Source organism: Varroa jacobsoni, unplaced genomic scaffold (assembly GCF_002532875.2).
Source record: "Varroa jacobsoni isolate VJ856 unplaced genomic scaffold, vjacob_1.0 scaffold_984, whole genome shotgun sequence".
Lineage (NCBI taxonomy): Eukaryota > Metazoa > Arthropoda > Arachnida > Mesostigmata > Varroidae > Varroa > Varroa jacobsoni.
Genome location: NW_019213886.1, coordinates 1 through 13,688, shown reverse-complemented (window position 1 = coordinate 13,688; position 13,688 = coordinate 1). Strand labels below are relative to the sequence as shown.

The 13,688-nt window shown below is 36.6% G+C and overlaps 1 long non-coding RNA gene across 2 annotated transcripts in view; it reads left to right on the top strand.

Moving 5' to 3' along the window:
- LOC111265550 (uncharacterized) overlaps positions 1–13,494 on the top strand; it is a 42,851-nt gene extending 29,357 nt beyond the window's left edge. For both annotated transcript variants that reach the window (XR_002683519.2, XR_002683518.2), the window contains 2 exons: positions 10,691–10,755; positions 11,249–13,494. This is a non-coding gene — a long non-coding RNA (uncharacterized LOC111265550). The remainder of the gene's footprint in view (positions 1–10,690; positions 10,756–11,248) is intronic.
- Positions 13,495–13,688: the final 194 nt, after the last annotated feature.

The following is a 13,688-nucleotide window of genomic DNA, read 5'->3' as shown; positions in this document are numbered from 1 at the left end:
CACAAATTTAAATTTTTACCATGCGAATGAAAACTTCTCCATATAATCGCGTATTCTATAACGTAACCGTTTAGATTACTAGAATTAAGCAAAAACCAAATCCACATCTGCACATATAAATACTAAAGCAACTATACTATTACGTTCTCATCACTACTTCTAATCGCCACGAAACGTAATGTTTACTCTGTCGGAATTTCCAAGCTGTGAGTATCGGTAGAGCTGTATGGCCGATTTCGACATTAGCAAAGAACTCATTGGGCATGTTGAGATATCCTGTTGAAGATGCTTATATTAGCTCTAATGTGATGTACTGGGATAAAAGGTTAAGTGATGATACACCTACCTAAAAAAAGTGATATATACCTCAGTATATCACTAAGGGTTTTGGAGAAATTTCTTTGGATTTTGAAATGGAGGGATTTCTTGCCGTTGATTTATTCAACTAATCTGATTCGTCGCACCTGGCTTAACGTAAATTATAGGTCGAATACACATCAACTGTTATCTTATTGCAATTATCCTACTGATAAATGTTTCACTAATTATCAACTGTTGCTAAGCAAAGTGCCACAAATGGGCCCAACTTGCCCGCATTAGAGTTATGCTCTACAAGAGCTAGAAGCTACCCCGACAAGAGGTTGATGTGCATGAATACATCTAATCAGTTACATCTTACGTGCAATTCTTTCTGGGATGAAACTTTATGAACTCTTGGAGAATCAGTCCACTCAAATCATTCTAAAGGATCGTTTTGGATCAAACAAACAGTGCCAATATCTCATATGTGTTCTATAATAAAAAGAATAATTGACAGGCATGATCGAATAGTGCCACCGAAAAACTGCCTTACAAAAATCGATTGTCGTTGTGTATTCATCGTGCCTATTACTAGGAAACTAGATTTCAGTAAATTGCTGTTCATATATGCATTGGTGGCCAGGTATCGATTGTGACAAATCCCATATCCGGGTATAATGTTTGTCATAGGCGACTTTATTTATGCGTAGGAGTTTAAGATGAGTATTTCAGGGAACTCTGAACGATATTCAAGTATTGGGTTGCAGTGTGTCGGTTATGAATTTCAATAATTTTGAAGGGTAGACTAGAATACTGCGTTCTATAGGTCTATATCCTGTGAAACAGGCCAGATAGCCAACAACCGATAAAGAGAAATATGGCATATTGTACTTTGCATCAAGACGTACACTCCTCAGAGTAAACCTATTCTCCGCAGGTTTTGGTGAAAGACTTGAGCCGTATGCCCCTCATGTATGACTCCCGCAATATCTTAAATTAAAATCCAAGGTGACTTGATATACAGAGAATAGTAGCTAAGAGTTAGCCGAACGTTAAAAACCTTTAAATTGAACTTTAGATGGTTTCAACCAAACAGTCAAGTATAGCGCTAGGCTATTCTTGGCTGTTTGGTTGGTACAACCCATGCTACAACGGATTGGATTCCGGATAAGCTGTCACATCTTAAGGTTAAGCGGTCTAATTGGGTTGTAAAAGAACATAATGGAATCAGTGTAGATATAGAGAGCAAAATGTCTAAAAAATACAATAAAAACCGAAAAAATAAAAAGACGTAGGGCAATTAGGGTTGAATTTTTCGTTCTAGAAATAAAAAATGCGTGTAACAGAAAAGCAGTTTGAGCAAGTAATGCTTCGTATAGGTGGTACAGTTTGTAAAATAATGACTGAAAGAAAGTTGAAATGTTAGGCTCTTGATAAGGAAATCAGCTGCTCTATTACAAAGCAGTAACTATTTCAACGATGTGTGCAGACTGACCACATTTCAGATATTTTGTGCCATTGTACATACCAGTCGGCTATTTATGGCCGCATTTACTGCAAACCCTAAATTAATCAGCAATCGCTGCATGTATAATAGGAATAGGCTTATGAACGTCAAATGAATTTTCCGAGTAGTAAAAGAATATACGTTTTTGGTGGACACGGAATTTTGATATTTTGTTATTTTGACAAAAGTATTAAGTGAGGCTGTTTAACTGAGACTCAATTTGGGAGGCTATAGGTGCAGGTCAACCCTAGCTATTCCATGAAAAGAATTCCATTGCAAAGCTTCCAATTCTGTGACTCTAGTGATAGTCCACCATCATCACCAAAACTTCGTGTATATGATCTGTCTAAATCTACATTTATTATTTGGTTAAAATAGTGTCTATAAAACAGCAAACTTTCGTTTTTTAAATAGCAGTTTGTGACTCGGCGAATACTCTTCTTTCTGTTAAACAAGCCAAATTTCGGGGCATTCACGTGCGGGTCTTCGAACGTAAATATTATTTTAAAAACGATTCCATACCGACGCACGATCTAGCTAAAAAAAACAGGCTTCTTCCTCTTTCGCAAGAGCTTTGAAGGAAGTAATTTTGGGTTATGTTTCGTTTTTTAGGAAGGAAAAAAAATGTGTACAAAAGGTGTCTATGATGATCTGTATTAAAGATCTTGTAGATTCAAGTTGTGGAAATGCTGCACGAGGCTTTTGAGGACCAGGCTAATATCGAATAAACAAGTACAATCGTACATGTGCCGCTGCAAAGACGCATCCAAGCGGAAACAAGCTGAAAGATCCGGATCAAGAATCACACTTCTCCCCCTTCGACTATTGGGCGAGTTGTGTATCATGAACTTATGTTGAGTAGTTCTACTATTACTATGAGGAATAATCATGTTGAGTACTGTTCTCTATAATAGGCTTGAGTTTGAGAAGAATAATTCGTGGGTTTGTCACAAGATTGTCCCAGCTTGCGCCCCTGAATATTACTTGCATTGCGTTTTTTGCTGAAGAACTCGATTACCAAGTTCTGCGGTAATCAGGTTTTAATTTAAGTAATTTCTTTAAGGATGCAAATGACTGCCTTTTAAATATAATCTGACGCCTGACTTATTTCCACATATATCTTAAAATTAGCTAGATGTACAATTTCTAAACTGTTATTTCTTTTATTACCTTATAGATTTTACGAAAATGAGAAGAGTTCTGGAATACCTTAGAAGCTTTGTAATATCGCCAATTCAAGAAATAAACTAAGCCTATGTAAATAAAGTAATAGAAAATCGATTGCCCGATCTTTTATGACATATATTACTTATTTTTTTCACTTAATTAAAAGGATACTGGTGGATCGTATTTTTACCTTTTAGTTGAGAGGCCGCTACATGAAGAATGGGATAATCCTATGAACAAACAAGCTATCACTAGAAAACTAGCCACCAAACTAGCTATGCAAACTAAATATGAGCCGAAATTAGGAGACTTTTACCAACTGCTTGATTGTATTTATTTTGACTTTTCTATGCAACTAGGAAAGTCTATTACTTTTACATTCTTACGTTTATAAAAGCTGAAGCACTTGAATATCAATGTGTATTCGTCTACTAATGATGATCTTAACAAACGTATATTTCTTATGCGAGTGAATAGCAGTTGTAGCATATATTGTGCCTTCCACTATAGCATGGAGCGAACATGTTGCCTTAGGTACCATTTTATTTAAACTACTACTATGCCACTTTATGGTTCGAGTTTTTATTTTACAAAGCACATTTATAATGTCAATTTCATCATAAAGATAAAAATATTACACAAGACCTTCAAACTGTTTTCTAAAACGAGTGGCATGGAAATGTGGCGTCCTTCATGAATTTGCTGAGTTACAATACATTGCATTTCTTCAGCAACAAAAATTATCTACAAATTCTCGGCAAACTAAATCAGGACGACTTCTTTAGTAGCTTATTTGAAATCAAGAGAGATGATCTGCGTTAAGTGTATTCATCAGGGCTCTCGAAACAGTTACTTTTGACACTGTTAATAAGTTGTTTTCGTGGCGGGTTGCAATATTGGTCCGCAAAAAGCTGCTTATTATTTTATAAGCTCTTTGTAGTAAAAAAAATGTTCTGAAGCTGGTTTTGTTGTTGGTTTTCACAGAGATGCTGATATACGTATGTACATTAGGTTTTAAATCCAATTAGAGCCCAATAGCTATAACGGAGCGTATTAACCACACACTTCTCTTTCAAGTTACCAGAATATTAAGCAGGCAGAAATTGTGAATCTGGTTTTAATGCTGAAAATGTTTGCTCACAAACCATCATCACATTTTTCAATTGATTAGACTTTGTAATCGATTATTATATATATTATAACTACACGGAATCTACGACGGTAATGTTGCATAATTGTGTAAAACGTTTACATAAAGCTGCTATACATAGTGAATGCGTTACGTATGATCATTAGTCACTTCTTAATCTCACCTTAGCTTACCCTAGTTATTCTTCCCTCGTCGGTTCTGTTGACAATCTATTTAGCGTTTTTTGGTAAAGGTTTAAAGTTAATTCGTTTGACGTATTAGTTTTTGATTGCAAACATAGCTTGCGAACGTTCACTGGGGCTGAGCTTCTTTTGAGCTACAAGGCAATACGGACTCTGCGTCGAAACTAACTGGTTTTGTTGATCACTAAACATAACTGGCTGCTGGTAACAAAGCAATGGATGAAAAAAAACTACACAATAAATCAATCGACAAATGCACAATTTTAGGATATATGCAGAGATTCTACTAATTTATTTTAGTAAAAAAACAATGTAAATAGGCAGAGCCTTGTACGTATTAGAAGCCGAGAAATGAAGTGCTCTGCGCACTAATAGTGGTAAGTTCTCTTTAGCCAGGGAGCAGTTTGTTATAACGTCAGAAAGTTTAAGCAAGATCAATAATTTTGATCAATACGCCACCTTAAAGACTGATAGCAAAACTACAAATTCAATCACATGACCCGCAACCAGCCTTGTCAAAAGTGACTCAAATAATAAAATTTCACAATATTTGGACGGTATTCAAGTGGTTAGCAGCAAAAAATGTTCGTACAGGTTTGTTCTGTGAATCCATCCATATCGTTCCAGTTTGAAGCACATGCGACGTGCTATTATGTGATCGCGGGAGTCATCCATTCGAAACGTCACAAAACGACTTTTTGAGAAAGCGCAGGGCACAAAAAGGTTGCACCAAAGCGATATTCAAGATTTATATAAGTCAAAACTTGCTGGTAAATTTGTTTCCTATTCTACGTAAAAGAAATCTGGTTTTAAAGCTTTACCCCTAGTGAGTCAGGTTTAACCAGGTGATCGCCGGGAGTCCAGGGATTACTTAACGTTGAATCTTCAATCAGTTCTAACACACTGTTACAAACGGGATTCATGTCTGATATATTAAGTGCGATACAAAAATTGCGCACAGGATTATCTTACTTCAGGGAATATTGAGTTCCAGGCTGCAATAAGGCTAATTAGGTGAAATAGGTGGACGTGCCCCGTTCTTCAAAGAACCATATAATTCTTAAACAATATCGAGACTTCTAGCGAAAGTTCTAGGTAGAGCAGAACTTGGTGAACAAATGGGTGTTATTTCTTTAAGGAAAATATCAATCGTAACAACGCGTCGCTCGGTTGTGAGACCCAGAGAAGGACAACCGCTAAACCATTTTGACAAGGAATTAGGTTCCTATATGAAAAAAGGATAAACGGAAGCAATAAATAAGACTAGATTGTCTTATCTATTGTTTTTTATCGGAAAATTCGTATCTCTTGGAAATCACTTTTAGTTTAAATTAACTGAAAGTGATTCCCAGCCTCGATGCAGCCAGCACGAAATGAGGACTGGTCAAATATGCCGGTGGTGCTCAAAAATAACCTTTCTAAATGACGTCATTCACCGAGCTCCCCGCTTTGTAATGTTTGATATGTTTACAGGATTAATAAGTCGAAAAAAAAGCTATTGCCATGTCCACCTGCATAAAAAATCCTCTGCAGTTGAAAACAAACTATGAACAACGCATAATCTTAACGGTTTTCTGACCTATAGAAATATGAAGGCTTTCGGTTATCACTAAAAAGTTGTAGGCCAATATACGCAATCTTGAGTGGATTGGCTTACTATGGCTTTACTACCAAAGTATTAACTGCTCTCCTAAGCAAGAAGCAATAAACTGGCCAGTAGACACGAGCTATACATCCATATGCAGGTTCTCAAACTATGGTGCAGCGCAGTCATTAAAAGGATGTATCGCTTCATACATACGAACGATGTTCGGCTATCTAGGCTATTTTAATTATGAGAAATAATCTAATTCGTAGAAACTGCTTGATGCAATCGTCACTCAATGACGATGAGCGATTAATTCCACGTATATATTCGAATCTAGTTAGCCTGCTAAGCTAAATGTGTTTTTCAATTTAGCTAGAATTAAGCTACCCGAAGGGTTCACACAAAAAACAAGTCCGGATCCTTCATCTCTCATGTTTAGTATGCTTTGTACGCCTAATAACAAAAACGTTTTCGCGAGAAAAAGCTGCTGGGACACCAATTTGTCGGCAGTCTGGCGCCTCTGTAGTTCAGCACTTACTCGAAAAGACCTCATTGCTTCCACGACGCGAGCTCAACGAACTTCAGCTGCTTTATCTACTATTGCTTCGTTCCGCTGAATCCACAATAGCTTTTGCTTTTCTCAATAAGGCTTCTCTAAACGTGTATAGAGTTCCAGTATACTGTACATACGGCTGACCTATTCCGTGCACTCATCGCACGTCGCCAGCAAACTTAAAGTCGACGTAGATTAAATAGATTCCACAACTTATGACTACGCAACGATTGCCAGTTGAATAAGAATAACCGGAAGTCATTCCTCGCTAACCTTACCGAGCAAATTGCACTTACCATATGAAAATATGGAAACCGAGTAAAAATCGTGCCGACATCCTGTCACCGGGTTCTATTTCCTAAAGACATATACACAGTCTAGCCGATAACGCTTGTTTGGTTTGCGCAATTTGGATTACTCGGGGCCCACCAAAAGCCCTCACGAAGCGAGCCTCTTAGCAGGTGGTGCAGTCGCAAGCAAGAAACGCAAGCCTGCTTAAAGCATTACATTTCTATTAACTTCATATAACCCAACAGACCTGTAACGTTAGAGTTCGGTAATTTTTTTTCTTTTTTGAAAGCAACAGCATCGCTCATTCGATTTGTAAGGTTTTGCACAAAACAACTACATATACAAGAAAAGTTTGTCTTCTGAAACGAATTCACCGAAATACGCACATTTGTGATCAGACAGATCCAAAAGATTAGCTTGATGGAAGACTGGGCCATAATGGGTACAAGAATATCCAGGCATCGATTACGTTACGATCAGGAGACAAAAATAAGAAAAATGACACGGTGTCATCCGATGCAGGTCCAAGCTATGAAACTCCACCGAACTGTCAAAAGAAAGTTCCTGTCCTAGATCCTAAGAGGCAATGATGCTTTGATTTCGCAAGAAGCAAGAAAAACATTTTATATCATTCAGATACTGAAAACAGTGAAAATGTTTAGAAGGTTATGTACGGAAAATATTGAGTGAAATTTGCGGTTATAAATTCTTCTTTTATCAAACTTCAGATTGTATCTAAAAACCTTCTCAAAATATATGGATTCATTTGCCCCTTTAACGGCATATTTCCCATTTTGCAGAGTTTTTGTAGCTCTGGTGGAAGATATATGACGGCCATAGGCAAACATGCATTACCAACCTAGTGTCAAGACTATTGTAGTATAACGTTGTGGCGTCCAATACGCCTACTGGACCCGTTAAAATATTTAACCCGTTAATTTAAATCTAGCAAAAAATTAATTTGTGTAGGTTGAAAATAACATCGGCCCATTCTGGCCAAAAGGGATACAGTGGTATACTTTTAACCAAACCTTTTCGAACATGGCTTGATTTGCCAAAAGCTCAGGACGCTTTTACGGGAAATATAACGAAACCTATTTATGCATCTCTCTCTCTGCATTTGCAAATATGCGATGGCGAGCAGATTGTGTATTAGTAAAACAGTAGATTTAAGGGCTTGCAATGCTGAAAAGCCATTATTCGGAGTAGTATTTGGTTTCGTAAAAAATTACAATCCAAATGGGGAATCGATTACGGTGACTCTCCGCGTAGAACATGAATGCTTCTCGTTCACGGAAGTCATATTGAAGCGATGGATCGAGAAAGTCAACGAAATTCTAGATGAAAGTGAGGCCATGGAGACTACGACCGAAAAAAGAAATTAGTAAAAAGACCACAAATCGGAGGAAATATTAATGCAGCAGTACGGGGCAGTGCCGATGCCAGTTCAAAAACCTCAACGCGACGTGGCGATTAACAACACCACTTATCGAGAAGCCGTTTGCAAAGCTTTTCGTAGCACAGGTTGCGTCTTTATCCCCATAGGATTCAGGAATCAGGGACCCAGAACTATCACAAAAATCGTTGATTTGCTGATCAGATGCTGAAGCTGGAGGCACGAGCTAGCAAATTCTTCGAAATTCGAAAAAATTATCTTTTTTGATGAAACTCACTTTCAGTTGAATGGCTGAATAAATTAAATAGACTGTCAACCTATGGTCTAAGGATGAGTGTTCAGCAAGCATTTTACTAAAAGTCACTGCCAGGTAAAGCTTGTGAAACAAAGTTTTCATTAGATTTGTATGGAACGACAGCAGCAATCAATGGAGAGCGCTATCGTGAGATGCGGCAAATATTTTTGGATAGAATCGAAGGCCTGGATGCGACCTTTAGCTTTAACAAGATTGGGCAACTTTCCGCATCGCGCGGGGAATGATCAGTCTGCTGAAAACTATGTACCGGCGTTGATTGGCTTCAAGTGGCCGCTCGAGCCCTGTGATTTAACTTACCTCACTTTTTCCTTTACGATTAGGGGCAGTATGTATCAAACAGTGCCGGAATAATCCATAATCCGAAACGCCGTATTCAAAAATTGATTTGTTAAACTGATTCTGGAATACGGAATGACGTGACTCAGGAAATGTCACGAAATTAGGTCATGTAAGCGGCCCATGAGACGATATTTGACTGAAATTGCTTTTATGAGAAATGCAAATTGAACCTTTGAATAAAGTGAGAAGAAAGATATGGATGAACAAAACACCGTTGTTTCCATATCGGTGGGCTTAAAATTCGATGCAGGTTTTAAGACTACTTTTTTAAGATAAGCACGCTAAAGGGATCCACTGAGTGGACACCTGGTTTGTGACAATGCTTGATCACAAATTCAATTTACCGCGTATTTGTTAGCTACGCTTTGTAGTACTTATCAAGTCATTTAAAAAATGCTATATACGCAGAACATGTGTAGTAGAATAACTAATTTTTTTTAATTGCTACATACCGCATTATTGTTTGAACTACGTAAGTGCAGCGTTGAAAATAACGCACAGTATTGTAAAAATAAAATGGGAAGGATCGTCTCAAACGTTAAAATTAGTATAATCGTAATTAGATAGGGGAAGTACTCGGAATATAGTTCCCCTGTTTTAGTTTCCACATAACATTCAAACCGCTTCCATCAGGTAGCTTGGTAAGTATGAATTTTGTCGTCGACACACAAATTTTGTTTACCTATTTACGACGGTGCTGCTATAACGTATGCATAGTTTTTGAAACATTTTTTTTTAAGAAATTTGTGATGCGACACAATGACATATCTTATATGGAAATTGTTTGTTTTTCAGATCGACCATTCGTATAGTTTCTCTGAAATGCTTGCACGGTTAAAAAAACTACATGTTTAAAGGAAACTCAACTAATACAACGCGTTTAACGTGTCAATTAAAGTACTTGCAATGCAAATAATTCAGCTTTCATAGAAAACTATTTTTCAACTATGATTTGCGAATATTTTTCATAAAGCGTAATACTAGTATTTATATATCTATATATAATAAAAATAATAAATTTTTTATTTGACATTTGCTTAACTCTAGGAAGTTGACTTCAAAAATTTAATTTAAAAACTTTAGAAATTGTGCCTAGCCACGGATATGGAAATTAAGTTTAGCTAAAAGCCACACCGACATTTAATACTCAATAATAGTAAAGGGTGCTCTTTAGAGTGAGAGACTTTACTATTACCAAGTTGGTCTTTCTATGCGCTTCAAATGATAAAGGGTAGGTACAGGACATGGAAGTGTACCACAAAATAGAACATTCAAGAATACAAGAATCACACATGAATATGTGCTGTTATTATTTCTAGAGTCGCGGCAAGAGCTTCTTAGTTTCGCAAAACTAAATGCGAAATATATACAAAATATAATATCATTCATACATGGCACTTAATGTCTACAACTTCGTACTCAACATTTTTAAATTTACTGAATTGACGGCAGTTGCCTTGTTAGGATCAGTATAAGTTCCTCGTGCAGGATTTATATATAAAAATATACTGATGCTGACTATTCAGAAGGTGGTTTAAACGATCTTGTGATAATCAGTGTGTATGCTGGAAAAAGCACTGAAAAAAATGTCCGGTGAAAAAAATGTACACAAGTAAAGTGTAATAATAATTATCGTCATATGTATAAAAACTGAATATGTAATCTAGTCTCATAGGAAGGTTCCCGTCATATGTTCCTTATGTCCCTCCCTAAACGAAACGATATACATCGTTTCATATATACATAGTATATACATAATTTGTTATGCCACACCACAAACTACTTATTTACTAAACATAAGCCACCCTCTTGAAATTATACATCGTACTAGCCGTGAGGGATAATTTTTTAGCTCTGTGCGAATTAAATAATACAACGCTATTATACTTGTTATCCTGCAGGTCTATAAAGTTATGTGTCTTCACTGCAAACTATGGAACCATAAACTAAAGGATCATAACGAAACGTGAGTAATACAAAATTTTGATTTTTTTTTATGAAATCTAATGAAATACAATTATTTTGAAGGTGGGTGGTTATCTGTTGACGTCAGGCTGCAATCTCGACGATGAACTCATATCTTTCTCGTTGTAGGCTTTGTCGTTTTACATACGGGTTATTGATATCGGAATATTTAAAGTACGTATTCTAATTTCTTAAAAATAGTTATTTAAAGTATGTATATAAAGTTGAATACTAAGAACACCGGGTTGTTCTTAAATGCTCCTTTATCGTTTTATCTCTTCACTCTATTTACATCTATATACCACCCAAACGTGCTCCCTCCTCCTTAAACCCTTTCGAAGCTTATTTAACAGTAGATGAAATTTTATCTGGAATTCAGACTTGAAAACTAGTGTTCCCGGTTAAAGAAGCGCTCTTTTAATTCAAATATCTGCTCTGTTTCGCCCTTTGTCGAGGTAAAACTACTAAAGCAACCCAAAGAGATATTTTTGCAGTAATCTGGATTTAGAGGGCTCAAGGACGGTTTGCAAGACTTAATAATAATATCCTGGACCTAGACGATGCTACCCGCCCCAGTCGGTTATCCGAGAACGATGAGGACATCCTGAAATCACTTTTAAATGAAGACGGTCAATAAACAACTCGTAAATCAGCCTAGAAGAACTGTGATCATATAATAATCAGTATTGAGTGAATAGAATTTCCCCAAAGATTAAAAGCTTGACTGCCTTATAAATAAGTAAAAAACAATGCGGAACATAGCTTCTCAGCAGTTTGTCCAACACTAATATAACAGGAATATTACAGTGACACGTCCTTATACAGAATTGGTACTAGTAGTGAGAAACAGTGCCTATGAGTCTGTAAGATCCTATAAAAGAAATAACTTATTTGGTAAGGCTTGAACAGTTACACCGCGAAATAGTTGGAAAAAAAGCAGATTTCAATGTTGCATCGAGTAAACAAAGTTATCCAGCACAAAAAACCCCACAAACATGGCCAAGTCGCCCTCTTTCAGGACCACACCAGACCACATACGGCAAGAATTTTTAATCCCGCTCTGCAAAATTTTAGTCTGAGCACTACATTCTTCAGACATCGCGCAGACGGTTACTAACTTTTGTGATCAATGACAAACAAAATTCGTTACACTACATTTAGCTTTCAAGAATATCAAAAAGTGGTTCGACAGCTGCCTGAACATTAGACATAAGTGTCAGGCGGGGTGGAATAAATTGACTGATAAATAAGAAAAAGACGTGTAGGATAATAGCGATACAGATGTTGTTAGAATTCCAGTGATGTGAAAAAACGCCATAATTCAACTACTAATATATATTTAATGAGTTCTTTACATATTGGTGCCCATTCACGTACACAGTGTAGCTCTTAAAATCTTCGACCAATCCGTTATGACTTTTTATTTGCCCGAATCATAGAGAATCATAAAAAGCAAGTGACTGCTGAACAAAATTTTTTAATATGTAATCATGATGTCCGCCGCGATACTTGGATATCTTAATTCACGGTTTCAAAGCAAAAGGCACCTGTTCGAAAAGGATAAATGCTGCCGAGCTTTGAGCTTGATGGCTATGGCTAAATACATACAGTATTAGAAACTACAATTCTAAGAGTCAAATTACATTTATATATATTTATTATGAACGACGGCATTCGGAAATATTCCTTCTGAAGTGTGCCAAAGGCAATTGTTTACCGACGAAGTTGTAAATTCTAACATTTACTTAGTGTGATACAGCGACTCTGTTCGCTATAATGTGTGCGCACAAGTGTTATATTGGCTGCTTGCATTTTATCTTTTTGCTCAGTGCTGGACTCTACCTAAACTGTGGAGGAAAATGCAAAAAGAGAAGCTTGTTGAAATATTGCGGTTATATTGATATATATTATATAAAATATTGCGCCAAATGTAGGACGAGTATTTCTAATAAAATGGATATGTATCCAGCGATCAATGACAGAGTCTTGACAAGGTTCCGAGTTTCAAAAAAACAAGACAAAAGCCTTGTGGATGAATACTTCGGTAAATAAAAGTATTGCTGAATTACTGGGAAAAGAACCCATGAAGAAGGCCAAATATAAGATAACGAGCTATTACAGCCAACTGGACTGTAAATATCGGATAAATATGGGAAACCGAATGAAACATCTAAAGTATTGTGCCCAGAAAAGCAAGTTTCAGGATTCTTATAGAGAGTATATAGAGCCTTAATAATGGAAGCTCTACCTTCCTTGTTTTTATTATAGCCGAATTGTAAACTTCAGCAGTTGCTTCCGATTCCTCACATTCACTCACAATTTGACACATGCTGAGTAGCAGTGATAGCTCGTTTCACCGAAGATTCACAAATTATTCATTCTGCACCGAAGGAACTCTGCCATTTTTTCACGGCTGAATCGCGTTTTCGTTGTCTTAAACTGTTAGATATCTAAGCATGTCATAGTTGGTACATTAGCCCTTTATTGGACGCAATCATTTACCTTGATCGTACGGCTGTAATATTATCTATAGATGCCTCCATCAATACCGTTACCTTGCTCTTGCGATTCGTTTTTTGTACCACACTGAGCAAAAAAAGGAAGTGCAGATGGTACAATCAGCTACTCTATCTCTTCGTGTAGCATTTCAGCGTTTGTATCACAAGGTCACTCTATCATATAACGCAGATATTGAAACCTACATTTCAGTCAGTAAACGTATGTGTTGGAATTCATTTTATTTTCGCTTTTTTTTTTCATAAGTATTCCTGTTAATTCAATCTTTATTACGTAGTTGTAGTATGTGATGATTGATTCTTTGAAAAGTATACTTTTTCGAACATATTGCTCTCTAGTTCATCATTTAGGTGAGTATGTTAAAACTGAAAGGTGGACAAATACTTTTAGAAACCATTATATATATATATATCACAT